Source organism: Mandrillus leucophaeus, unplaced genomic scaffold, assembly GCF_000951045.1.
Source record: "Mandrillus leucophaeus isolate KB7577 unplaced genomic scaffold, Mleu.le_1.0 Scaffold68, whole genome shotgun sequence".
Lineage (NCBI taxonomy): Eukaryota > Metazoa > Chordata > Mammalia > Primates > Cercopithecidae > Mandrillus > Mandrillus leucophaeus.
This window is the reverse complement of record NW_012107363.1, coordinates 756,372-781,791: the sequence shown is the minus strand read 5'-3', so window position 1 is coordinate 781,791 and position 25,420 is coordinate 756,372. Positions and strand designations below refer to the sequence as shown.

Sequence of the window (25,420 nt, the reverse complement as noted above, 5' to 3'; positions counted from 1 at the left end):
CCTGCGTCTGGGCCAGCGGCCTCGGTGGCCTACGTCAGTGCGCGGCGGCCTCGCCTCCCAGCTCCTCGGTCCTTCGCTCCATCCCCCCTGCTGTGGGCTCCTGAGGATCCGGCCAGGGCAGCCCAGATAGAGGCCGCTTACGAGGCTGGCTCTTCTTTTCGCCTCAGAAGCATCCCGCTCCCACACACCCCAGCTCGCCGGTCTCCTGAAGGCTGGGCCAACCTCGGCTCTCCGCCAGCCTCTGCCCGGCTCTCTGAGCTCCAGCGATACTGTATCTAACCGCCAGCCCTCCTCCGCCGCTCGCCCCATCTGCGCACACTCGCAGGCACACTGTCCTTGGCCTTTGCCCGTGTTGTGCTCTCTCCGGGAACGCCGTAACTTCAGCTGGCCAGCTCCTTGTAGACCAAGGTCAGGGAGATCCCCTTGCCCCTCCTGAGCTTTCCTGGACCGCGGAGCTGTCCCAGGATGCTGTTACCATCTGACGGCCTCTGCCTTCCAGAGCAGAGGAGGAGGTGGGGAGGAGGACAGGGGCAGCCTCAGCCCCTCTCCCAGGGCTCCACCCACAGCGAATGTTGGGCATAGCAGGGACATCTCCCCTAAGTCAAAGCAACCCGCTGGTGTGGAGGGCGAGGCCATGGGAGGAGTTGGCCCTTCCTCTAGCACCCTGGGCTTGTGGGTGGTGGCTCCAATAGCTGGGATGGGCAAGGAGGAGGGACACATTCGAGGATGGAGTGGGGGGATTAGGATCCTTTCCTAGCAGGGCACTGTCACCCTCCTGGAGATCTGCGGGTCTGCAGAGACTGATGTTGCGGCGCACAGTGGAGGCTTGTGGCTTGTTGCAAGACGTTTGTTGTTGAGATATGTACCGGTTTGTAATGCTGAACATCTTGGCTCCGGAGTCTGGGGTAATTCTTACCTGGAGTTTTTTGCAGTAAGCCTCTCCCAAAGGATCACAGTGTGGACCCAATGCATAAGATGACTGGCATTCTCCTCCTTCACAAACCACCTATGACTCCCACTGCCCCCACGACCTCACCAGTTCCTCACGTCCTGGCTTCCCTGGCCCATCTCTCCCCTCTTCCTGCCACGATGTCTCCGCGACGCCTGCTGCCTCTGTGTTGTGTAGACATGTCTTCACACTTGGGTTTTTCCCCACATGCTTTTTTTTCACCCCCCTCTCTAAAACAATGCTCCCCTCCCTTGTGTATCTGGAGAACGATTCATGATAAAGTCCAGCTCTCAGGTTCCATCACTGTGATTTTCCCAGACTCTACTGGAAAGATTGTGTGGTTCTCTCATTGTGTTCTCAGAACTTTTCATACACGTCCAGTGTGATATTTGTTTGTATAGTTTTTCCTTAAGCAGATCTTGCCTACTAGAGACTGGGGACACGGGACACGGGACACAGTGAGGTCGCCTGAGAGATGGTCCCACTTTGGTCGGGGCTCTGTTTTCCTAGGGAGGTGACCACACAGACACTGCCCGTGCTGTCAGAGAGCCATGTGCAGGGAGAGAGGGGGACAGGCCCCTGCCTTGGCCCAGCCAGGAAGGCTGCCTGAGGAAGTGGCAGGACCGTGGCCCCACTCTCTTGGTGTGTAATGGTGGACTGGGCTGTGGGACAAGTGACAGAGGGAACAATTTCTAGTCCATAAGGCAGCAGCGGCTGCCACTGCAGGCTGTGGCTCTCTGTTTAACTCCTCGAGGGTGGGACCTTGCATCTCTTCAGGCTCTGAGCCAGACTGCCAGGGTTCCCATTCAGGCCCTGCCTCACTTAGCTGGGATTGGGCAAGTGCCTCCCTGCTGGGCTTTCTAACTAAATGGGGGCTTCCCTTGGGGAGTCTGAGGATGACTGCGGTTTGTCCCAGTTCTCCTGGGTCACTCCTCTCCCCATAATGGCAATGGGATCAACCTGCAGGGCTTCTGAAGTTGGACTCGCCTGTACTTTATCCCTTATCCTTGTGTGATCTTGGGTAAGAGGATTAGCCTCTCTGAGCCTCCGTTTCCTGTATAAAAGGGGGCAGTGGTATCTCTTTGGCTAGGTTGATGTGGGGATCAGAGGTGTGGTCCCTGAGCAAAGGTAGCAGCTTTATGAGGGATGATGATGGTGAAGAAGCTATGAGAATATTTATTCATTTAGCCTTGTCACAGAGCAAACTCCCATACCCACATCTGGGGTCCTTCTTTAGCTAACAATGAAACTAATGATCAGAGCAGTGACCACCGTTGTGGTGGGCTGAGCGGTATGAGGGACCAGGCTAGGTCAGTGGAACTGTGTTGAGGACCAGCTCCCACCCTACTGACAGTGTGACATCGGGCAAGTCACTTAGCCCCTGTACTCACTTTCTTTGTCTGGATAAGGGGAATGAGGGCCACATAAGGAAATATCGTCACTTAACCTCCTGCTTCTGCCTTGGGTTATCTCATCTTTGCTGCATAGCACCACACAGGGTGAGGTCTACGTGAACACCAGAGAGGGAGCCGAGTCTCAGGACACCAGGGGACTCAGCAGTGGGGCTCCCTGACTCCAGGCCTCAGATGTTGCCCCATGGAGCACACTGACCCCTGTAATGGAAAACGACCTTCCAACAGGGATGGCATGAGAAATAGATCAGAAAGACCCCTTTTTGGGTTTTTTTTTTTTTTTTTTTTTTTTTTTTTTTTTTTTTTTTTGACAGTTTCTTTCTTGTTGCCCAGGCTGGAGTGCAGTAGCACAATCTCGGCTCACTGCAACATCCGCCTCGTGGGTTTAAGCAATTCTCCTGCCTCAGCCTCCCAAGTAGTTGGGATTACAGGCACCTGCCACCAGGCCCTGCTAATTTTTTTGTATTTTTAGTAGAGATGGGGTTTCACCATGTTAAGCAGGCTGGTCTCAAATTCCTGACCTCACCTCAGGTGATTTGTCCACCTCAGCCTCCCAAAGTGCTGGGATTACGGGCATGAGCTACCGCCCCTGGCCCCTTCTTGGTGCTTTTAATGGAAGCACATCACCGTCATGTCCATAGTGGCCATTGGTGTTGCTGTAAACGGAGACTCAGACAGTGACCCAGGGCTGGCCACTGGTGGGACCACAGCATCCTGACTCTAGCCCTGGATGCCTTCAGAAAGTGTTTTCTTTGCTCATGCTTTTCTGAGGCCAGGTGGACAGTACAGGGGTCATGGATCAGCAGGGAGGGGCAGGGACAGGGGAGGAGCTCTGGGGGTCTCATGCTGTGAACGGCTGGGTTAGGAACCCCTCCTGTAGGACGTGAGACGCAGGCATGCTTGCAGGGAGTGGCCACAGAGGTCATTATTAGGTCGATGCAAAAATAATCGTGGTTTTTGCCATTACTTTTGCACCACCCCCATACTGGAGAGTAGAGGAGAAAGGGCCCGTGGTGAAAGCACCTAGGGGCAGCTCAGAGTGTGGGAGGGGCAGCTCAGAGTGTGGGAGGGGCAGCTCAGAGTGTGGGGCGGGCAGCTCCCCAGTGGGGCCGGGGGCTCCCTCCTGCCTTTGATGTTAGTGTCGGTTTTCAGAACTGCAACGAGAAGTATTATACCTTTCATAAGTCTGCAGAGGTGAATTGACAGAAATACTGTTTTTCTTCATTATACCAGTTAACATGTGTGAATGGCACTTAGCAAGTGCCAGGATCTATGCCAGGGGCTTTTGTAAATAAAGTTTTATTAGAACACAGCCACGCCCATTTGTGTATGTATGGTCTGTGGCTGCATTTGTGCCAGACTGGCAGAAGTGAGCAGCTGGGGGAGACATCTGTGAAGCCAAAGACATTTACTCCCTGGCTTTTTCCAGGAGGAGTTTGCCTCCCACTGGTCTGTGCTGTCCCTGGTCTGACTGAACCCATTCAGTCCCAGAGGGAGGCACGCACCTGCATTTCTATTTTATAGATGGGCACAGAGGGGCTCCGAAGCTCGCCAGGGATTATAAAGCGAGTATGTTCCAGAGCAGGGATCTGAAGCCAAGAAACCCATGTTCTTTTTTGAGGGGAGGAGACAGGGGCAGGGAGATTTATATTTTTATTAGCTTCTAATTTAATTTTACCATATTTGGAGAATGTGGTATGCGTGGTATCTATTTTCAAAAATTTGTTAACAATTCCTTGATGGGCTAGCACCCGATCATTTAAAAAAATATTTTTATCATGGTTAATATACTAAATATATCAAAGTATTTAATCATGGCTGATATATTAACCATTTCTAAGTGTGCAATTCAGTGGCATGAAGCACATCCAGACTGTTGAGCAACCAGTGCTACCATCCACCTCTGGAACTCTCTATCCTCCTCGCCTGCAGCCCACGTTCTTCACTGATGCCCTGTGCTGTCTTGTGGGAGTTTTGTGGAATAAAGCAAATGTTAGTGGCATCGTAATTTAGCATAGAAGGCTTTGACATCAGACTTGGGTTTGAGCACCGGCTCTGCCATTTACCAGCTAATCTTGTGCTATTGTCTGCAGCCCCCTGAACCCTCTGCAACTCAGGTTCCTCATTTGGGAAATGGGGATCACCCCAGTCTGGTCCCTGCACATCCCTCGGTTGTGAGGATGAGACTAAGGAACGGAGGTGAAAGGCCTCGTCTAGCATCACGCAGTGGACAGCAGCTGCAGTGGCTGCTCCCTTTGTTGGGCACCACCACCCTCTTGTGTTAGGTCAGCCCGTTCCCCTCTGTGTGGTCTGAGGTGGCCCCTTTATCTTTTCCAGGGCCCGCAAGCATCCTCAGGACCCACTGCATATCCTAGAACTCCCAGTTGGCCTGGGAGGACCTGGGTACAGCCTGCCTGCTGTCCTGTCTCCCATGGGAGGACCCGGGTACAGGCTGCTGCTGTCCTGTCTCCCACCGTGGCTGAGACTGGCTGAAGGGCCACTTTAAGGAATGAAAGGCGTTCTGTGTGCACCAGCCAGGGACTGCCAGCGGGTGCTCATTGTGGCAGAAATACCCTTATGCCTGCCAGGTCAGAGGGAGGCGCTGGCTCGGTGTGCTGGCCTCTGAGCTTCTCCCTTGGCTGCGTTTTGAGTCAGGAGCCTGGACTGGCCCTGGGTCCCTCCTCAGTGCTGGAGGGGGTGGGACGCATCACTACGGGGTGGGTGTCCTTCCGGTGAGGACTGTGAGGGGTTGACAGTGGAGGCAAGGAGTGAGCTGGTAAGTAGCTTTCTGCTTCTTTTACCCTTGGGGCTTCTGTCTCCTGTCTTCTCCCACTCTATCCTGTTGCATCTGGTGACTGGTCGCCCCTCTCTGCTTGTTCTGACATGGGAATGTATTGGATGAGATCATAACCTGTGCTTTCCATTAAAGCAGTTCTTTTCCCCCTTCTTTTTCTTAAAAAAAATTGAGGTGAAATTCAATCACTCTAAATTAACCGTCTTCAATTATACAATTCAGTAGCATTTACTACATTCACAATGTTGTGCAACTATCACCTTGATCTAGTTGCAAAACAATTTCCTCACTCCCGAACAAAACCCTGTGTCCATGAGCAGTCACTCCTCACTTCCCCTCTCCCAGCCCCGGCACTCATCCATCTGCCCTCTGTCTCCTTGGATTTGCCTGTTCTGGATATTTCGTAGGTGTAGATCGTATGTGGCTTTTTGTGGCTGACTTCTTTCTCTTAGTCTGATATTTTCAAGGTTCACCCGTGTTGTAGCGAGTGTCGGTGCTTCCTTCCTCTTTATGGCTGAGTAGTATTCCATGGTGTGAATATAACACAGTTGTCCCCTTCATCTGTGGACGGGCATTGGGGTTCTCACCTTTGTGGCTGGTGTTGGAAGCAGTGCTCAGGGTGCCAACATTTTCTTCCCAGGGCTGTGGCTGCCCGGGTCCTGTTCTGTAGGCTTTCCCACCCTCTCCTCCCCTGCTCATTAATGCATCAGTTCAGTCCCTTGTGATGAGCACTGTACTGAGGGCTCCCAGCCTTGACTTGTCCTTGAAACCTGCAGAATGGTTTGTTGGCTCCTCATTTTCCAAGCAAGAGCGTGGGAGCGCCCCGAGGCAGGAGGGACCATGTAGGAGCCAACGGAGTGAGTGCCCCAGAGAGGCAGCTGGCACAGCGCAGGGAGCCCTGGCCGCCTTTCTTTTGGTTGCTGGAACATGCTGGATTCTTCCTGCTCAGAGCACTTGTGTGAGCTGCTTGCTGCCTGGAATGTTCATCCCTGCCCTGGCCCAGACTGGCTTCTTTTCATCCCTCATGTCTGTATTAGTCAGGGTTCTCTAGAGGGACAGAACTAATCGGATATATGTGTATATGCAAGGGATTTTATTAAGGAGAATTGACTTACCAATCACAAAGTAAAGTCCCAAAATAGGTCGTCTGCAAGTTGAGAAGCAAGGAAACCAGTGGCGGATCAGTCTGGGTCTCAAAACCTCAAAAGTACGGAGGCCAACAGCACAGCCTTCAGCCTGTGGCCAAAGGCCCGAGAGCCCTGGCAAACCACTGGTGTAGGTCCAAGAGTCCAGAAGCTGAACAACTTGGAGTCTGATGTCCGAGGGCAGGAAGCATCCAGCACAGGAGAAAGATGGGGCCGGAAGACTCAGCAAGTCCGCTCTTCCATCTTCTCCTGCCTGCTTTATTCTAGCCATGCTGGCAGTTGGTTAGATGGTGCCCACCCACACTGAGGGTGGTCTGCCTTTCCCAGCCCACTGACTCAAATGTTAATCTCTTTTGGGAACACCCTCCCAGACATACCCAGGAACAATACTTTGCATCTTTCACCAATCAAGTTGACACTCAATATTAACCACCACAATGTCTCAGCCTAAATTTCTACTCCTTGGGGAGGTTTTTGACTGTCCCAGATAGTGGCTGTGCCCCTGGTCCCCATCAGTACCCTGTTTACTTTTGAGAATCATCATGATCGGAAATGGTTTTATTGTCATTTCCCCTCCCCAGAAGCTAGAATCAAGCACTATGAGGGCAGGAACCCTGCCTGTGGGGTTTCCCCTCCTCTGTCAGCCTTGGACATTGGCACAGAGCAGGTGTTCACTCAGTAATCACTGCTACTGACTTAATTTCTGAACTCCACCCTGCTAGCTCTGTGATCGAGTGCTTGCTCCTTCATCTTTCTGAGCTTCACTTCCTTCTTTTGTGAAATAAAGAGCATGTTCCTATCTCTTGGGGTTGGTTTTGGATGTAGACCAAAACCAAAACAGGCTCAGTGGCGTCTGCGCGCAGTAGGTGTTTGTCAGCCGGCGCTGCTGCTGGTATTACTTGTGGAAGTCATGGTCATTGTGATTGTCAACGAGTTTTCTAATGCCAGGTGACTCTTACGCTTGCTCTGAGGCCACCAGGGGACCTCCTGGAGCTGAGCTGTCCTATTCCAGTAGCCACTCGCCGGTAGGGGCTGTTGAGCACTGCAGTGTGGTTCCTGTGGACTGAGATGGACTGTGAGTGAAAAATATACCCTGGCCAGGTGCGGTGGCTCACACCTATAATCCCAGCACTTTGGGAGGCCGAGGCAGGCAAATCACCTGAGGTCAGGAGTTCGAGACCAGCCTGGCCAACATGGCAAAACCCTGTCTCTACCAAAAATACAAAAATTAGCTGGGTGTGGTGGCAGACACCTGTAATCCCAACTACTCGGGAGGCTGAGGCAGGAGAATAGCTCAAACCCGGGAGGCGGAGGTTGTAGTGAGCCAAGATCGCACCATTGCACTCCAGTCTGGGTGACAAGAGTGAAACTCCGTCTCAAAATAAATAACTAAATAATAAATAAATAAAATGCACTCCTGGGCTTGAAGATGTATGAAAAAAACAGAATATAAAATATCTTAGTAATAATTTTCACATGAATTTAACTTCAAAATGATGCTATTTTGTGTATATTGGGCTAAATGAAATATATTATTAATTTCATCTTCTTTTTACTTTTTAAAATGTGGCTACTAAAACTGTGAAATTACATGTGGCATGCATGTTGTATTCCACTGGGCCTTGCTGCTGTAGCTGTAAGCTCCAGAGGGCAGGGTCCAGGCTCAGGCCTATGGGGCTCAACCTCCTGCTCTGCCTTCTGTGAGGTCTGTGACCTCAGGCAAGTTAATGAAATGGTTTTTGTGCTTCAGTTTCCTCCTCTATAAATAAGAAGCTCAGCTGGATGACAAACAATGACAATGCACCTTTGAGGGCCACCTTGTGCCCTGCTAGGATCTGGGGCCCCATTAGGACAAGGGGTGGCAAGGTCTCTGCCCACAGCAGCTTACGTTCTGGGGGAGGGGGACCCATAGCCTCCACAGTTGAAATACAGAGGCTGACCCAGCCACTAAGGCCCGTGACGAGTTCTCTGAGGGCCTCAGGAGGGAGATGCAGGGGATAGTCACACGGGTGTTGGGAGCTGCATCTCTGGCTGTGAGCCCTCGGGAAGGCCTGGTGAGGAGCACAGGGGTAGAGCTGTCTGGAGTTTGGAGCCTGACGCACACTGGGCTGTCACTCACTGGCAGTCAAGCCCATGACTTTAGCGTGGCCCAAGAGTGTCGGGCCACTCCATTGCTTCTTGGCCACTCAGTGGCTCTAGCCTGTGTAAGCCTTTTGCAATATTCATTGCACCAGGATTTAAGAGTTTGCAACCTCATGTTCATTTTCTGCAGTCCCTGCATCCCCTAGTGTGGGCGAAGCTCCTGTTTGTCCCCATCCTGGAATTGCCCCACACCAGCTCTGATGGCTGAGAGTGGCTGATTCTCAGGATGTGATGCAGGCTGCCTGCTGTCTTGTTTGATGAACCCCCTCTGCTCTGGACCCCATCTCCACTGCTTTCTGTCAGGCCCAGGAGGGGACTGTGAGCTGAGTTCCCAACTCAGCCAGGAACCACGAGGGAGACATGTCACATCACCCTGGGAGCTCCGGCATTCTGGGGTATCACCCCATCCCTGTCACTGGGTGTGTGTGCTTGCTCCATGTGGAGAGATGCCTGGGGGCAACTTTGTCCTGAGATTTGTAGGGGTCAGCTAACACTGTCATCCTCACTTTCCTTGTGCACACCTGCCCTCAGGTGCCTGGCATTATGCTGCCTGCTGGGGTTGGGGGTGGGAGGCGGGGTGTGCCCACAAGTCAGCAGGAAGAGCCCCAGGTGATTATCGAGGATGGCAGTGGACCTTCCTCCCAGCCCTCTCCTTGGACCTCCACCACCTCATTGCTGGAGAACGAGTGACTTATCTGAGCTTGCACAGGTGGAAATGGCAGTGGTGGGTTCAACCTAGTTCTGGCTACTCCTAACGGTGCTGTTCACTTATGGAAAGAGTGTAGGATGAGCAAGTCTACAGAGGAAAAGTGCAACATGGGAACTTTGTTAATACAATTGCATTTATTGGGGATTTTTATTGAGTAAGTAGATTTCAGCTGCTCTTGCAACGAAAAATGTGTAACTATGTTAGATAGAGATATGTTAATCTGCTTCACTATAGTAACCATCTTAGGATCTATATGCAGCCTGTAGCATCATGTTGTAAATTTAGCCTGGCATTGCAGCCCCCCATGGTCTGCTCCCAGTTCAGCTCCCGCCATTTCCCCCATGAACCACAGCCCTCTCCTGAGCACTGCTCCTCGGGTGCCACTTCCTCCACCCTTCTTGGGCCCCAGGAGTAGGGAGAGACCCACTTACTTACTCTACAAATGAGGATTGAGTGAATGAAGTCATTGGGGCTGGATTCAGACAGGCCCAGGGGCAGGGGAATGGACTAATGGGGCTTCCTTCTCTCCTCTGAGTTTGCCAGTGTGGCATGACCCACCCTGCCTCCCTCTCCTGCCATGCCTGCAGCAGAGCCCGTGTCCAGCTACACAGTCCCCCGGCTGCTCTCGACTGAGCCGGGCCTTTGCACATGCTGTTCCCTTTGATGGATCTGCCTGTTCACCTCCCCCAGCCCCATCCACTTGTGCTTAAGATCCATCATGCGCCTTCCTCCAGGAAACTCCATCCCCAGACTGGGCCAGGTATAACCCCAGGGCCCTCACTGCCCCACGCCACCCTCTGCCCTGGCCACAGTGTGTTGCAGCTGCCAGTGACTTGTCTGATTCCTCCGCTAGACAGAGGGCTCTATGAGGGTAGGAATGCTTTCTGATTCACACTGGAACTCCCAGAGCCTGGCCAGGGCAAGGTGCACAGTAGGTGGTTAATAGATTTTTGGCTTTTAGTTTCAGATTCCCATAATGTCAGTGTCGGGAGGGACCTTAGCAGGAGCACAGTATGTTCTCTCTATTGCTTGCATCAGGGCCACTCTGCGCTTAAAAAAACATCACTCTGTTCTCTGCAGAAGCCACCTCTAGTGACAGTCAATTGTCTGAGCCTCAGATACTATAATGCTTGGGGTGGGAATACCCCAGATTGTTTTATCAGTCCAGAGATGACATTTACGAAGGTTCTGTAAAACTCAAAGTTTCCCTTTCCCTCCTCAGACTGGGATTTCGCTGCCTTATGGTGCAGCCTGCTTTTAGTTTAAGGCAGCAGAAAAATGTTAGAAGGCTGTTCTTCAGAAACAAACCGCGTGCCTGTGTTCCCGGAAGGTCACATTTCCTATTCCATTAGCCTGGTTTTTCTCTTTCTCCCAAGCCATACCCTCCGAATGCACTTTGGAAGACAAACCTTCTTTCTGGATGTTGGCAGGGCTGCGTTGTTGGGCCAGGGCGCTGGGTGAGTGAGCTCATTATGCCCAGCGGTAATTGGATTTCTGCAGCAAGTCTTGGAGCCTTCCAGGCTCGGGGCTTGACGAGGTTCTTTTTGCAAACCAGATATCTTATTTTGAAAAAGGGCCTGGATGCCCCCACATTGTGCCTAATCTATTTAAACCACGGGGCAGATGGATGCTTTCCGGACATGATCTGTCTCTCCCAGGAAGTACCATAGGCGCCCAGGATGAACCGAGTCTGTGAGAGCCTGGGCATTGCAGAGCCCTGGATTCTCCTATAGGGATGGCTAAAAACGAATGCAAGACACTTCCGACTGAAGACACAAACAAGTCTTATTGCTGGACAGGATATTAGAAATTGGAGTGCTCTAGCCAGAAGATGGGGGAGGGATGCTGGTGCCCTCAGGTGCCCCAAATTAATAAGTTGTTCATTTGGAATTTGACGATTCATTTGCTCCTGGATTGTAGCTTCCCTTCATCATTGTTAGTGAGCAGAGGGCTTTGGGGATATGCTAAGAGGTCAAGTGGCAAGGTGTGTTAAGTGGGGTGTGGCAAGTCACTCTTAGGTAGGGATGTGGGCTGAACAGTTTCGGGTGGTGTCTTATCTGCTTATCGTGGCAAGTGCAGAAAGGACCTCTGCTTATCAGAGCCTCCTGAGCAGAGGTGAGCAGGTGTCTGTGAGAACAATGCCACGGCATTTGAAAACACCATCATTGTGACTCTGTTATGAATCCTGAGCATCCCTTCCCACCTTAGTCTGAAGCACTGAGCTGTCTCCACACTTCCAGTCACCACATGTCACGAAGGGGATCTCGAAAATATAATGGCCCCATTCTGCCTCCTTGTAAGAAGGTCAAGCTGTAGACTTCCAATCTTCCAACCCAGGAAGTTGGTAGTGGACATTTTTGTAGATGGTGTTCAGAGACTATTGGATAAATAATTGATTGGCTCCCATTTACTGGAACCAAAACAAAAAAAAAATCGTGAAAGATTTGAAAATTAGCCATTTAAGAAACTTAACATTGTCAGAAAGGTAATTTTGCTATCTAAATTTAAAAGAAATACCTCTTTGAAGTCCTTGCTCCTGACTTACATGGCAAACATGGTGCCTGATTCATTTAGTGCAAAAGAAGGCAGTAATGGAAGAATAAAGGAGCAAAAAGACATGAGGCATATTGAAAACAAAATAAAATGGAAGACATAAGTCCAACTATATCAATACTATTAAAGATGAACAGGTTAAATAAGCCAATCAAAAGGTAGATGTTGTCAGGGATAAAATATATGATCCAAGTATATGCTGTCTTAGCCCTTTCAGGCTACTATGACAAAACACCTTAGACTGAATAGCTTATAAACAATAGAAATTTATTCCTCACAGTTCTAGAGGTTGGGAAGTCCAAGATCAAGGCACTGGCAGATTCATTGTCTCATGAGGGTCTGCCTCCCCATAGATAGCAGTCTTCTTGCTGTGTTTTCACGTGGTGGAAGGGGTGAGCTACCTCCCTAGGGTTTCTTTTACAAGGGCACTAATCTCACTTATGAGGGCTCACCCTCATGACCTAATCACTTGCCAAATGCCTCACCTCCTAATGCTATCATACTGGTGACTAGAAACATCTGAATTCTGGGGGGACATAAACATTCAGATCATAGCACTATCTGTAGGAGACACACTTTAGATTCAAGGATACAAATAGATTGAAAGTGAAACGATGAGAAAAAATATATCGTGCAAATAGCAACCAAAAGAAAGCTAAGGGGCTATACTGATATTAGACAAAATGAGTTTAAAACAAAAAAGGTTACTAAAGAGCAACATTTTATAATGACAAGAAGTTCAATACATCAGGAATATATAACAATTATAAACATATTTGCACCTGACAAGAGAGCACCAAAATACATGAAGCAAAAACTGACAGAAATGGGCTGGGCATGGTGGCTCATGCCTGAAATCCTAGCATTTTGGGAGGCTTAGGCGGGCAGATTGTTCGAGCCCAGGAGTTTGAGACCAGCTTGGACAACATGGTGAAACGCTGTCTCTACAAAAAAAAAAAAAAAAAAATGCAAAATTAGCCAGGCATGGTGGTGTGTGCCTGTAGTCCCAGCTACTTAGGAGGCTGAGGCTGCAGTGAGCTGTGATTGCACCACTGCACTCCAGCTTGGGCGACAGAGTGACGGATTGTCTCAAACAAATAAGCAAACAAACAAAAAACCTGACAGAAATGAAAGGAGAAATAGGTAATTCAACAATAATAGTTGGATATGTCAACACCCACTTTCAATAACAGATAGAACAAGTCTACAGGAGATCAACAAGGGAGCAGGGAACTTGAACAACACTGTACACCAATTAGACCTAAAGGAAACCTATAGAACACTCGACCAATGACATCAGAATAAATATTCTTCAGTGCCCATGAATCATTTTCCAGGACAGACCATATGCTAGGCCCTAATACAACCTCAATAAAATTAAAAGGAGAGAAAACAAGCAAACAAAAAACCAAAGCAGGTTCTGTGACTACAATGCAATGAAGTTAGAAGTCAGTAGCATCAAGCCGTGCCTGGCCTGTAGCTGATGTTTGATTCTTGCCAGTCAGATACCAGAGGCCCCCACTTTTCCCTTCCTGTCTCATCCTCCGTCACTCCTGCTTGCCCCTTCACTTCCCTTTGCAAACTGACTACTTTATTTCCTTGACTCTCCCCACCTCCTTTTCCAACTTCCATGCTTTTGCTCACCGTCCCTCTTTCCTGGAATGCCCGTTCCTTGGACTTCCCCACCCTGCTGTACCTCCTCAGTCTGCATCCTGCCCATCCTCCTGACCTGCCCCTGGCCAGCTCCAGGGAAGCCTCGTCTGCTGTTCCTCCATTCCCCTCACTTTAGCTGGGAGCTTTCCCTGCTGGGGACTTGTGAAATTCTCACCACACCTTGTTCATTTTCCTTCCTGTGGCCCCTAACCAGCCACTGTGTTGAGTGACTGGCCGTGTCCACTTTCATCTCCGTTACTGAGTGGAGTGCCCCTCTGCTCCCTCTTACTGTCCAGCACAATCGGGAAATGACCTCCACACTGAGGTAATTTAAAAAAATGTCCAATCTGAACTAGTCTCATATTTAATTGTAGTCTATAAATATTTTCTCAGTGTAGTTTTAATAGTTTAGATAGAAGACTTGGCTGTGGACTGTTAAAGCTATTGTCTAGAATACCTGCCTTAATGAGCCTTAATCAGGAGGGTTTGTAATGAACAGATCAGAGACACGGTTCTCAAAATGAGGTCCTGGGCCAGCAGCAGCCTCATCTGGGAGCAGCTCAGAACCACGGGTCCTCTGGCCCCGCCCTGATCTCCTGGATCAGGGATTCTGCAACTAGGGTCTGGCTTTTCACAAGCCCTCAGAGCAATTCCAATACGCTCTCCAGTTTGAGAACCAGGGCAGACAGGGCTGGTTCCCACTTGTATTAGTCAGGGTTCTCTAGAGGGACAGAACTAATAGGATAGATGTATATATGAAAGGAAGCTTATTGGGAGAACTGACTCACATGATCACAAGGTGAAGTCCCACATCAGACGGTCTGCAAGCTGAGGAGCAAGGAAGCCAGTCTGAGTCCCAAAACCTCAAAAGTGGGGAAGCCGACAGTGCAGCCTTCAGTCAGTGGCCCAAGGCCTGAGACCCGTGGCAAACCACTGATGGAAGTCCAAGAGTCCAAAAGCTGAAGGACTTGGAGTCTGATGTTTGAGGGCAGGAAGCATCCAGCACGGGAGGAAGATGGAGGCCGGAAGACTCAGCCAGTCTGCTTTTTCCAGCTTCTGCCTGCTTTATTCTAGCTGTGCTGGCAGCTGATTAGATGGTGGCCACCCACACTGAGGGCAGGTCTGCCTGTCCCAGTCCATTGACTCAAATGTGAATCTCCTTTGGCGAGATCCTGGCAGACATACTCAGGAACAATGCTTTGTATCCTTCGGTCCAATCAAGTTGATATTATTAACCATCACTCCCCTTATCCTGTAGTTATGCGTTCTATCTGTTTGGCTGTTTCTAAAATAATTGACAGTTGGTTGCTTCCCTTCGATAGGCACAATCACTCCAGCTCTCTTGCTGAATCGACAGGTGAGCGCAGGAGACCCTTGTTTCCTAGAGTGCAGATGGCAGCTCTTCCCGTCCATGTGGCACACATCCCACACTGGCGCTCAGGTGTGCTTGGCTTCTAGTATTTTCTTGAGGAAGAGGGAAGGCACCCTGGCTCTTACAGCACAGTCACCTTGCCGCCTCTCCCTCCTTGTGATGCTGAGTGTGGGCTGTATTGTCATTTCTAGGAAAGGAGGGAAGGCGGCAGAGTCTGAAAACCAGAAGTGGGCTGGGAGTGGGGAGGTCTGAGTTCGAGTCCTGCCCGCTTCCTGCCTGTGGTGCCTGGGAGCGGTCCTTCCCTCCCTAGGGCATTTGTGGGGTGTCTGCTGTGTGCTGGGCACCTGGTTTCTGCCTACTGAGAAGTGATGGTACTCACAGAACAGTGTAATTCCCTCACCTCTCTTTGAGTTTGTTTTCCCATCTGCAAAATGAAGTCTTTTCAAAAATACAATTTTTAAATAGCTCAACCATCCTGCTCCAATATACAAAACAGAGAAGTGATGGTTTATTCTCACATTTATCTTACGACTTTAAACTGACAACATTTACTAGTTATAAGGTCAGTTAATGAGGACAGTGAGGTTGCTCTGATGAATTCAACTGTCAGAATGAAAAGTGTAGGGTGACAGTTGCAGTCTGAACAGTTGTGGCATCTTGAGTATTAATGGACTTTGTTGTGGTTGTGAAAATATTCTGTCGTAATGATTTGCATACTGCATTTGTGATTCTGTTTTTGGGAGTGACTTGCCTTGCATTCTCAGAGTGCATTTCACTGGAGATGACAGGAGAGGCTGTCCCCCAAGCCCTGTACAAAGCTGAGTGTTCACCTGGCAGCCCAGGTCCCTGCAGTAGGGTCTACCCGGGTTAATATTGGGTTTGCAGCCCATTTGAGTTGGTATGATGTTTTCATAGTTTAAAATTATTACACCTAGAAAAAAGAAGTCAAGCATTTGTTGCTCTAAACCTTTGACTCCTGCCCCCCCCAAACATCTTCAAGGAGCACCAGGGCTCCATGGAAGGTGGTTTGAAAACCAAGTCCCGGCACCCTGAGTGCTGAAGTTTCTGTTCCATTTTACTTTCATTTTTAAAATTATTTACTTATTTATTCATTGAGACAGAGTCTTGCTCTGTCACCCAGGCTGGAGTGCAATGGCGCAATCTTGACTCACTGTAACCTCTGCCTCCCAGGTTCAAGCGATTCTCCTGCCTCAGCCTCTCGAGTAGCTGGGATTACAGGTGCCCACCACCAAACCCGGCTAATTTTTGTATTTTTAGTAGAGACGGGGTTTCACCATGTTGGCCAGGCTGGTCTCGAACTCCTGACCTCAGGTGATTTGCCTGCCTCAGCCTCCCAAAGTGCTGGGATTACAGGTGTGAGCCACCGCATCTGGCCCTGTTCCATTTTAGACATCAGCCAGCACCCCTTCACAGGGCACCTGTGTCTGTGTGTCTAGATATCTGTGGTATTGTTATCTGCCTGTATCGTGTTTAGCTCTTTGTTCTGTCTCAACCTTCAAGAGTCCTCGTATTACTAAGATGGGACCTGGGAACCTGGAGCCTCCAGTTCCATCACTGGCTGGGCTGAGCTCAGCTAAGCGGGAGGAAGGGCTGCCATGTGAGCTGGCACTGGTCTGACCTCCAAGTCTCTGCGAGCAGACCTTGAGGGACCTGTGCCTTCCTAGGCATCTCCAGGTCATATCTGCTCCCTTCTTCCTTGGGATGGCTGTGGAGTTATAGGGAGTGTTTGGGAAAAGGAACAGTTGTATCTAGAAAGGGTGATATGTTTCTGAAATTCACACCGTGCTGTCACTCCACTGCTCCAGGGGCTCCCCGCTGGCCCAGGATAAGGCACAGACTCCTGGTTGTCACACACGTGGCCTCATCTCCTGATGCTCCTGCTGTTACCTACTGTCTCAGACCATTTGGCTGCCGTAGCAGAAATACCATAGACAGAGGGGATGAAACAACAGAAGCTTATTTCTCAGCGTTCTGGAGGCTGGAAGTCTGAGATCACGGTGCCAGACAATTTGGTTCATGGTGAGGCCCCTCTTCCTGGTTTGCAGGCTGCCTTCTTGCTCTGCCCTCACATGGTGGAGAGAGACAGGAAGTAAGCTCTCTTGTGTCCCCCTCTTTTTTTTTTCGTTTTCTTTTTTGTTCATTTGTTTTGTTTTTGTTTTTGTTTTTTGAGACAGGGTCTCACTCTGTTACCCAAGCTGGAGTGCAGTAGTGCAATCTCTGCTCATTACAGCCTTGAGCTCCCTGGCTCAAGTGATCCTCCCTCCTCAGCCTCCCGAGTAGCTGGGACTACAAATGTGCACCACCACACCTGACTAATTTTTTTAAATTTTTTGTAGAGATGAGGTCTCATTATGTTGCCCAAGCTGGTCTTGAACTGAGCTCAAGCAATCCACTTTCCTCGGCCTCCCAAAGTGCTGGGTTTACAGGTGTGAGCCACCAAGCCTGGTCTCCTGTCCCTTCTTATAAGGTCACTGATCTCATCATGAGAGCTTCACCCTGATGACCTCATTACCCACCAGTGTTTCAATGTATCAATTTGGGGGGACATAAACATTTAGTCCATGACACTGTCCCTTACCTTAGGGAATTGTCTGCTTTCCCTGAACTTGTCCAGACCCCTCCTCCTCCTGTCTGCACAGGCTCATCTCCTTGAGCATCACCCACCCTCCCAAAGCCAGGGCGGGTCCTTCCCTGTACATTTGTCTGTCACAGCCATGGTCACAGTGTGTGACTGATGCCTTTCACAGTCTTCTTCCCCACTGGCTGGAGTTCTGTGAGGGAAGGGGCTGTGTGAGATTCATGTCTGAGGCTCAGCACAGGGTCTGGCATGGAATAGGCACTAGGATGCTGTTGAATGAATGAATGAATGAATGAACGGAGCTTGCATTGCTGCCTGTCTCCCTCTCTGATGCTGATTGACTTTTCTTTGACCCCTGCTCCTCCATCTGCGTGTCCTGATTTCACCCCTGCCAGAGCCCACTTTGGATGTCCCTTCCTTCACCACGCTGGCACCCATAGCCCCTGGTCTCCCAGTTATCACCTGGGCTTGTTACAGTGTCTCCTTTGCTTGGCTAGGAGCTCCTCAAGGGTTGGGGGGAGCCTGCAAATGTCTGCACCTGAGAAGGACTTCCTTCCATACTGAGCTTCTGGTAACCTGATAGTGACCTGGCAGTAACCTGGTAGTAAGCTCATCTTGGTTTATGTACTCCAGGCCTGTAATTACTGTTCCTCTTCAAGCCCCTGGTCTCTTCCTGTCTCAGCACGACCCTGCCCTCCACCCTTTCTGGAACTGCTTTCTTGAGAGGAAGCCTGAGAAATGTGAACTGCATCTACCAGCACATCTCACAGAGCCTTGTGCACACAGGAGGTGCTTGGTAGCTGTCTGTGGAGCGCCCTGTTCAGCATGTAGACATACCAAGCCCACATGGGGTGGCGGGTGTAGAAAGGATGTAGAAACCACAAAAAGAAGTTGCCCTTCACTTGGAAGTCACTGACTACTCCTTCTTATTCTTGGTGGTGTGGTTGCTAGTCTCTTGACTCATTTCAGCAGAGGTGAGACAGAAACGACCTGATGGCTGGGGCCTTTTCTGGGACTTCTTAAGGGGCCTTTGCACGTTAATAAAGGGGAGATTCCAAACTGATGCAATGAGTTGGCCAAGAGCCAGCAAGTAGCAGTTGAAAAAGAAAAAGTTTTTATACTCAGCTTGGGACTCGAGCAGCTAGACTCCTCCCTGCACAATGTGCCACGGCCCTCTGAGAACAAAGCATGTTGACAGAAAATTAAATATCACTGAATTAGCTGCAACATCCACTTGCTACAACCTCCACACCCACTTGCTAATTGGGTCATGTTGGTCAAAGTACTTCATACCTTCCTGCTGGTCCATTAAAATGAGGGTACTAAGAATACCCATGTCGCAGGGCTGCAGAATACTAGGTAATTTGGAGAGTTTGGAACAGTTCCTGCTACGCAGTGACTGTATTACTTGGTGACTGTTATTATTTGGTGCATGTTTGTTGAATTGTAGTAAATTATCTGATGGGAGAGGGGTGGCTGTGTTGTTATGGTGCTTAATTCTTCTTGTAGCACAGGTATCAGTCCCCATTGCCTATCCTCGCCTCCAAGTTTCTCTCCTGTTCAGCACCTGATAAAATTTTATAGTGAAAATCTCAATAAGAAAGAAGACTCCACGTGCATAGAATGTTCTAAAGGAAGCTTCATTATGTTCTCTTGAATGTTGATAAACAACTCTCATTTCTATTTGATGAGAATTTTATGTGGGTTCTGAATATGTTACGAGTAGCAATTTTATCAGAAATTATTTGTGTTTGTGGGTGTGTGTGGTGGGGAATTGAAGTAGGTGGTTTTCTGATGATATTGGAAGCATTTCATGAACTGGGATATTTTGAAACTGCTGTTTTATGAAAGTGTTGGGGCTAATTCAGTGGCACTTAATTTTCTGCCAATATGCTTTGTTCTCAGAGGGCCGTGGCTTGTGCAGGAAGGAGCCTGCTGTTTATCCCTGAAAATGTTCTTGCATGGCTTCTAAGAGGATGTCAGGCATGCTGCTCATCCTCGGGATAGAAAACAAAACAGACACAGTTCTTTGGGCAGCTGGGAACTGGTCTTAGATTCAGAAAGACCTGGGTTCAAGTCCTGACTCTGTCATTTATAAGCTATGGATTTTAAGAAAGTGACTTCACCTCTTTGAGCCTCAGGTTCCTTATCTGTCAAGTGGGGATACTACTGCTACCTGTTTTCCAAGGAGACTTTGAGGATGGATTGAGATGAGGTGTGCCCAGCACACCACCTGGCAGAGAATAAGCTCTTTTGAGTGGCAACTGTTGGTTTAACTGTTGCTTTTGGTCTGGGGGCAGGAGTGATACTCCAAGAGACCCATGCAGCCTGACTCAGGGCCACTCCTGGGCCACTTCCCTTCCCTTGTTCTCTGCCTGGTGCAATGAGCAGGGTCACCTTTTGCAGAGGAGGTGGTTTTGGGTCAGGGCAACGGGCTTGGTTTCCTGTGGGTTTGTGGCTTTGCAGTGTTGTCCCTTGGCGGTGCCTGTGGGGGGTGTCAGGAAGGTAGAGGAGGGAGGAGGTGGTGCATGCGGCAGGGTCCCCCTGTCTGGGGCTCAGCCTTCCTGTCCTGTTCCATCCAGTCAGCCTCTTGGCTGTTGTGTTTACTGAGTACTCACCTGAGTGGGTGCTTTAGTTTCCTCTCTAAGCCTCTCAACCACCGTGCAAGAAGGTAGTAGGAAACAACCCTCCAAGACCCCACGAGGTTAAGCAGTCATTTAGGGGTTAGAGTTAGTGAGTCTGGGGCTTCGAGATGAGAATCTCACCCTCTCTCCAGCTACATAGGGCTACCCAGGAGGTTTCAGCAAAGGTGGCATGGGAGACGTAGGTGTGCCTGTGGGTCCTTCTAAGACCATTTCATGAAAAAGAGCAACAAAGGTTTGAAAAGCACATTCTAGGCTTTTCCCAACTACTCTCTGAACATATACCCCAGTTTTATTTTTTCCTGGGAATATGCTATACCAGCTTTGTAACCTGATCTTTTTGGATGTGGCAATCTATTCTGAAGACATTCCAAAGAAACAATTCATAAATGAATGACCAAGTGTGCCCTCTGAGCTAGGCACTGTGCTGGGGCAGGAAGACAGCTGGTGAACAATCCTGTGTGAAGAGGGAGGGACCTTAATCAAGTATGAGGTGCTCTGAGGTTGGGAGATGGGGGAGGTTTGTGTGGGGATGAGGTCAGTGGAAGCCTCTCTGGGGACATGACCCACAGAATATGGTAGGGTATGTTAGTCTGTCCTCACATTGCTAATAAAGACATACTCGAGATGGGAATTTATAAAGAAAAGAGGCTTAATTGACTCACAGTTTTGCATGGCTGGGGAAGCCTCAAGAAACTTACAATCATGGCATTAGGGGAAGCAGACACGTCCTTCTTCACCAGGCCGCATCAAAGAGATGCAGTTTCGAAATATCCCAGTTCATGAAATGCTTCCAATATCATCAGAAAACCACCTACTTCAATTTCCCACCACACACACCCACAAACACAAATAATTTCTGATAAAATTGCTACTCGTAACACATTCAGAACCCACGTAAAATTCTCATCAAATAGAACTTACTCACTGTCATGAGAATAGTATGGGGTAAACTGCCCCCATGATTCAATTACCTCCTGAGGGGTCTCTCCCACCACACATGGGGATTATGGGAACTACAATTCAAGAGGAGATTTGGGTGGGGACACAGCCAAACCATATCGTAGGGTAACAAAGGAAAAGCTGCTTACCTGAAGGGTAGCCATGTCTCTCAATTCAAAACTGAGATACAAAACATTAAAGGATCATTTTTTTATACCCATGGGGGACATGGCTAATTACATCAAAGCCTTGGGCTGCTGTTTCCTTCTCTCCTATTCCTCCACTCCTGGGAGGAGGGGCGGGGACAGGAAGCAGGAAGTAGGCGTGGCCAAGGAGGCGGGTTTAGGGGCTGGACAGGAAGTGGAAAGGGAGGAGTCATGTTTGAGTTTAAAAGCCTGCAGCGGAGCGTGAAGCTAGATGCACTTGGAAGTGGAAGCATCAGATTTAGTGGGTAGGGTTAATCTCACCTCTTCTGTGCAAAATTAACTGTGAGTTGAGGCATCTTGGCTGGTGCTGAGGAAGAGAGGAGTTGTGGGCAGAGGAACGGCCTGCAGCATGTGCAGAGGCTCAGAGGCAGTGCAGAGGCAGAGGCCTCCCAGGTCACTGTGAAGATGGTGGCTCTGATATGGGTAGTGGCATTAGGGGTGGAGTGGAGGGGGTTGCATTGATGTTTGGGGGATGCAGCCATTATTAGTATGGCTATTATCTGCCTAAGTCCATGGGAGGGGCTGCTCTGCTTCAGACCATGCAGTGGATGCCTTAATTCGTTTAATCCACACAATAGCCTTAGGACAGAGAATTGAGGTGGTGATGCAGGTCACACAGCAGAAGGGCTGGATCTAGGATTTGACTCTAGGTCCAACTGACAGGGAAGCCCAGGCTCTTTCTCTTACACCCTTCCCAGGAGGCCCAAATGTTCAGAGGCACAAGCTGTGGCAAATATGGAGGGCTTGCTGGAGTAGGTGATGATGTGGCTTATAAACCTTTACTAGGTTAAGTATGAGGCCCAAAGTAATTAGAGCACAGGACTTGGAGTAAAGGGGCTGGGTTCAAATCCTGTCTTTCTATGTACATTTGGATTAGCCACGCCCTCCCTGGACTCCACATCCCATCTGTGCAATGGGGAGGTCGGATCAGATGGCCTTTCTTAAAGTCCTCTCCAACTTTGGAGCTCACTTTTTGTCTACATCAGTATTTGCTAAGTGTTTTTTCCCTTTGGGAAGATTGACATTTGTCTACCAACACCCTCCTACCCGAAGCTCCCTTTTGGTTTCAGGATGCCAGTGGGTGTCTAGGCATGGTCACATGGTCACTGCTCATGACAACAAGGTTTGTACCTTTCCCACCATTAAAAACATTTTTTTTGAGACAGGGCCTTACTCTGTCACCCAGGCTGGAGTGCAGTGGCACAAATCATGACTCACCGCAGTGTCAACCTCCCGGATGCAAGTGATCCTCCCACCTCAGCCTCCCCAGTAGCTGAGACTACAGGCAAATGCCATCATGCCTGGCTAATTTTTGTATTTTTTGTAGAGGCAGGGTTTCGCCATGTTTCCCAGGCTGGTTTCTAACTTCTGGGCTCAAGTGATCCATCTGCCTCAGCCCCCCAAAAGTGCTAGTATTACAGGTGTGAGCCATGGCACCCAGCTTTTCCCACCACTTTGATATAGGCTCCAATTTCTTGCTGGCCCCATAGGCTGGCAAATCCTGGGTCCTTTTGCATGTTCAGTGGAACCTTGGGTGAGTCATTTTACCACTGCAAGCCTCAGTTTCTCCATTTGTAAGCACGGAGTTATCTTCCAGCCCTTAATTCCCTGACCCCATTGCCCCATTCTGAGTGTGTCTGGGTGATACGGTAGTGTGCCGAGTCTTGTTTCTGCAGAACAACAGCCCTGTGGTAGGAGTACTGAGGAGCTTGGTAAATAAATTAAAATGTACAATACAGCTGAACTTTGGAAATCCTTCCTTGGCCCCATTCAGTTAGGCTGGAGGTCCTATCTTGTTTTACCTCCTGAAATATTTGTATTCATGGTTCACCTCAGGCTTCTTCATACCCCACCAGACCAGGACACAGCCTCAGCACTGTCTCTGCCTTCAGGAGCCCCCTCCGTGGAACCTGCTGCCAGGCAGTCCTCCGTGTTGACTCTGGAGCACCTGGTCTGAAATGCATGAAGGGGTGATCTGTCCTTTTCCACCCACCTGGCTCCATTGCTCCCCACTGTGCTCAAAGTCAAACTCAAGCCTGTTAGAGATTTGTAGTCCCTTCTTCTCACTTGATCTCTGACTACTCCAGGGCAGCATTACCCCTGGTTCATCTCTGTATCTTTAATGCCTGGAAAGTATCTGGTACTTAATAGGTTCTCCATAAACAATAATGATGCTAACTACCATTGTATTTATAATGAGCAAGGGACCTCATCTGCTGTAAGGGTTCTCCATTTACAGCCTTGTGGGCAGATAGTTATCTCTGCTATATGAAACATCAGGAAACAGGTTCAGAGAGGACAAGGGCCTTGATGGGTCAAGAAGATTGTTGAGTCAGTCTACATTTAACTTTTTAATCTCTCTAAAGAGAGTTCCAAGGCATCTGCTACTGTAATTGGAAAAAACAGTCTGAGTTTTGAATCCTGTCTTTTCCAGGTACCGAGAGAGCCACGGATTGGCAGGCATGCCCCAGGCACGAGCAGGGTGCTGGTGTTCTAAGGCAGCATCCATCTGCCTGGCAGAGCTGGGTAGGTGGGAAATCCTGCCTGGTGCCAGCGCTGCTGGAGTGAGTCCTCGGCTGAAAGCAGGCCACCATTTTTATCCCCTGTGCAGAGTGGATCAGTGATGAGTAATGAGTGAGATGCTTGGGGACGCCTTATCCCTCAGTGTCTGCTGACTTCTCGTCAGTATTGCTACTGGGAACTTTGAAAATTGTCTACAAAATTCATGAAAGTGTTGCAGAAAGGAAAAATGGCATTCACCTGTACTCCCAGCACTGAACTGCTGTGTTGGTGTTCTTTCAGGCTTCGTCCAGAGGCAGCGTGAATGTCGAGACTGTTGGTAGAGATGAAACATTTTACTTTTTATTGCGGAATGAAGGGAGCCCATTTGGAGCTCACTTACTTGTGTCCCAGTTCTATCACATAGGAGCTGTGTGACTTTGGGGAGGTTCCTCAACCTTTCTGAACCTTCAGGGCCTCAGCGGCCTGGAGAGTGTCACTTGCCTACGTGTCTGTGCCGTGTTGCTGCCGCCTGATGTTGGTCAGTTTGGCAGGTGAGGGGAGTTTGGGGGGACTTGTGGGAAGGGGAGGCGGGGGCTTAGATGAGGAAGGGCCTTGTCCAGGCTAAGGAGTTGGTTTTTACCTGCAGGGCAGTAGGAGAACCAAGGAGAGTCTGCGGATATGTTTTACTGCTTTTTGTTTCTCAGAAGAGCGGTGGCCGTCACCAGGATCAAGAGACACTGGGTCAGAACTCCACATGGCTGAGGGTGGCCACCATCCAGGGGCAGATGGGGCCGAATGGGTGGGCAGAGGGTGAGGAAGGGGCCAGGGTGCAGAACAGTTGGGAAGACAGAAGGAACCAGTCCTTGATGTGATGGGGCCACCTGGGAGCTGAGTGTCGTGGTCTAGTTCGGGATGCTGAGGTAAGCGCCAGAGGGGCTGGGGCTTTACACGCCCAGGAGCCCTTTCAGGAGAGCCTGGTGTAAATGGAGCATGTTTTAACTGCTCCGGCGGGTTTCGGGAAGTCTTCAGGCTCTAGAGATGGGGAAACTGAGGCCTGCAACAGTGTTGCGACTTCTCCACAGGACCCAGCAGGTTGAGAGCTACGAGCCCAGGTCTGTTATTCTGCACCCTGGTTTGCTCTGGTGCATGTGGCCAGCTCTCAAGAACAAGAGGGAACCATTGGGCCTGAGGGCATGCGACCTCTGATTTCTTAAACACGGAGCCGAAGACCAGGTCTGTCATCAGCCAGGGATTCACGGTCCTCTCTCGCTGTGCCCGGACCCTCCCAGCAGCCCTCCCTCGTCATATGTCACACGTGACTCTTGCCCTGGTGATGGCGCTTATTCCTGATTGTCATTAAGTTTTATTTTTCCACTTATTTTGGGAGTTTGTGGTTCACAATACCTCTGACAGAGACCTGGCTGCATCCTGTTTACAACTGCTTTTTCATATTCAATAAGTGTTCTGAGGCCTGGGGCAAGGCCTCACATCATCATTTTGCTCTATAAGGTATTATTGCAACAATTCGTAATGTTTGAATAGGAAATGTTATCAGTGATAAAATTTCTGATTTTGATCATTTTGTTGTGATTTTGTGTATGTATGTATGCATGTATGTATGTATATACGTATGTATGTATGTATGTATATATGTATGTATTTTGAGATGGAGTCTTGCTCTGTGTTGCCATCTCGGCTCACTGCAACCTCCACCTTCCAGGTTCAAGCGATTCTCCTGTCTCAGTCTCCCGAGTAGCTGGGATCACAATGCCTGGCTAATTTTTTTTTTTTTTTTTTTTT

At 49.4% G+C, this 25,420-nt stretch overlaps 1 protein-coding gene across 1 annotated transcript in view; it reads left to right on the top strand.

Annotated features, from left to right (window-relative positions):
* Positions 1–5,005: 5,005 nt before the first annotated feature.
* The window catches only part of JAKMIP1 (janus kinase and microtubule interacting protein 1), a 201,720-nt gene continuing 181,305 nt past the window's right edge, over positions 5,006–25,420 (top strand). Inside the window, exon 1 of the mRNA XM_012002137.1 lies at positions 5,006–5,137. The gene's annotated coding sequence lies outside the window, so the exon portion shown is untranslated. The remainder of the gene's footprint in view (positions 5,138–25,420) is intronic.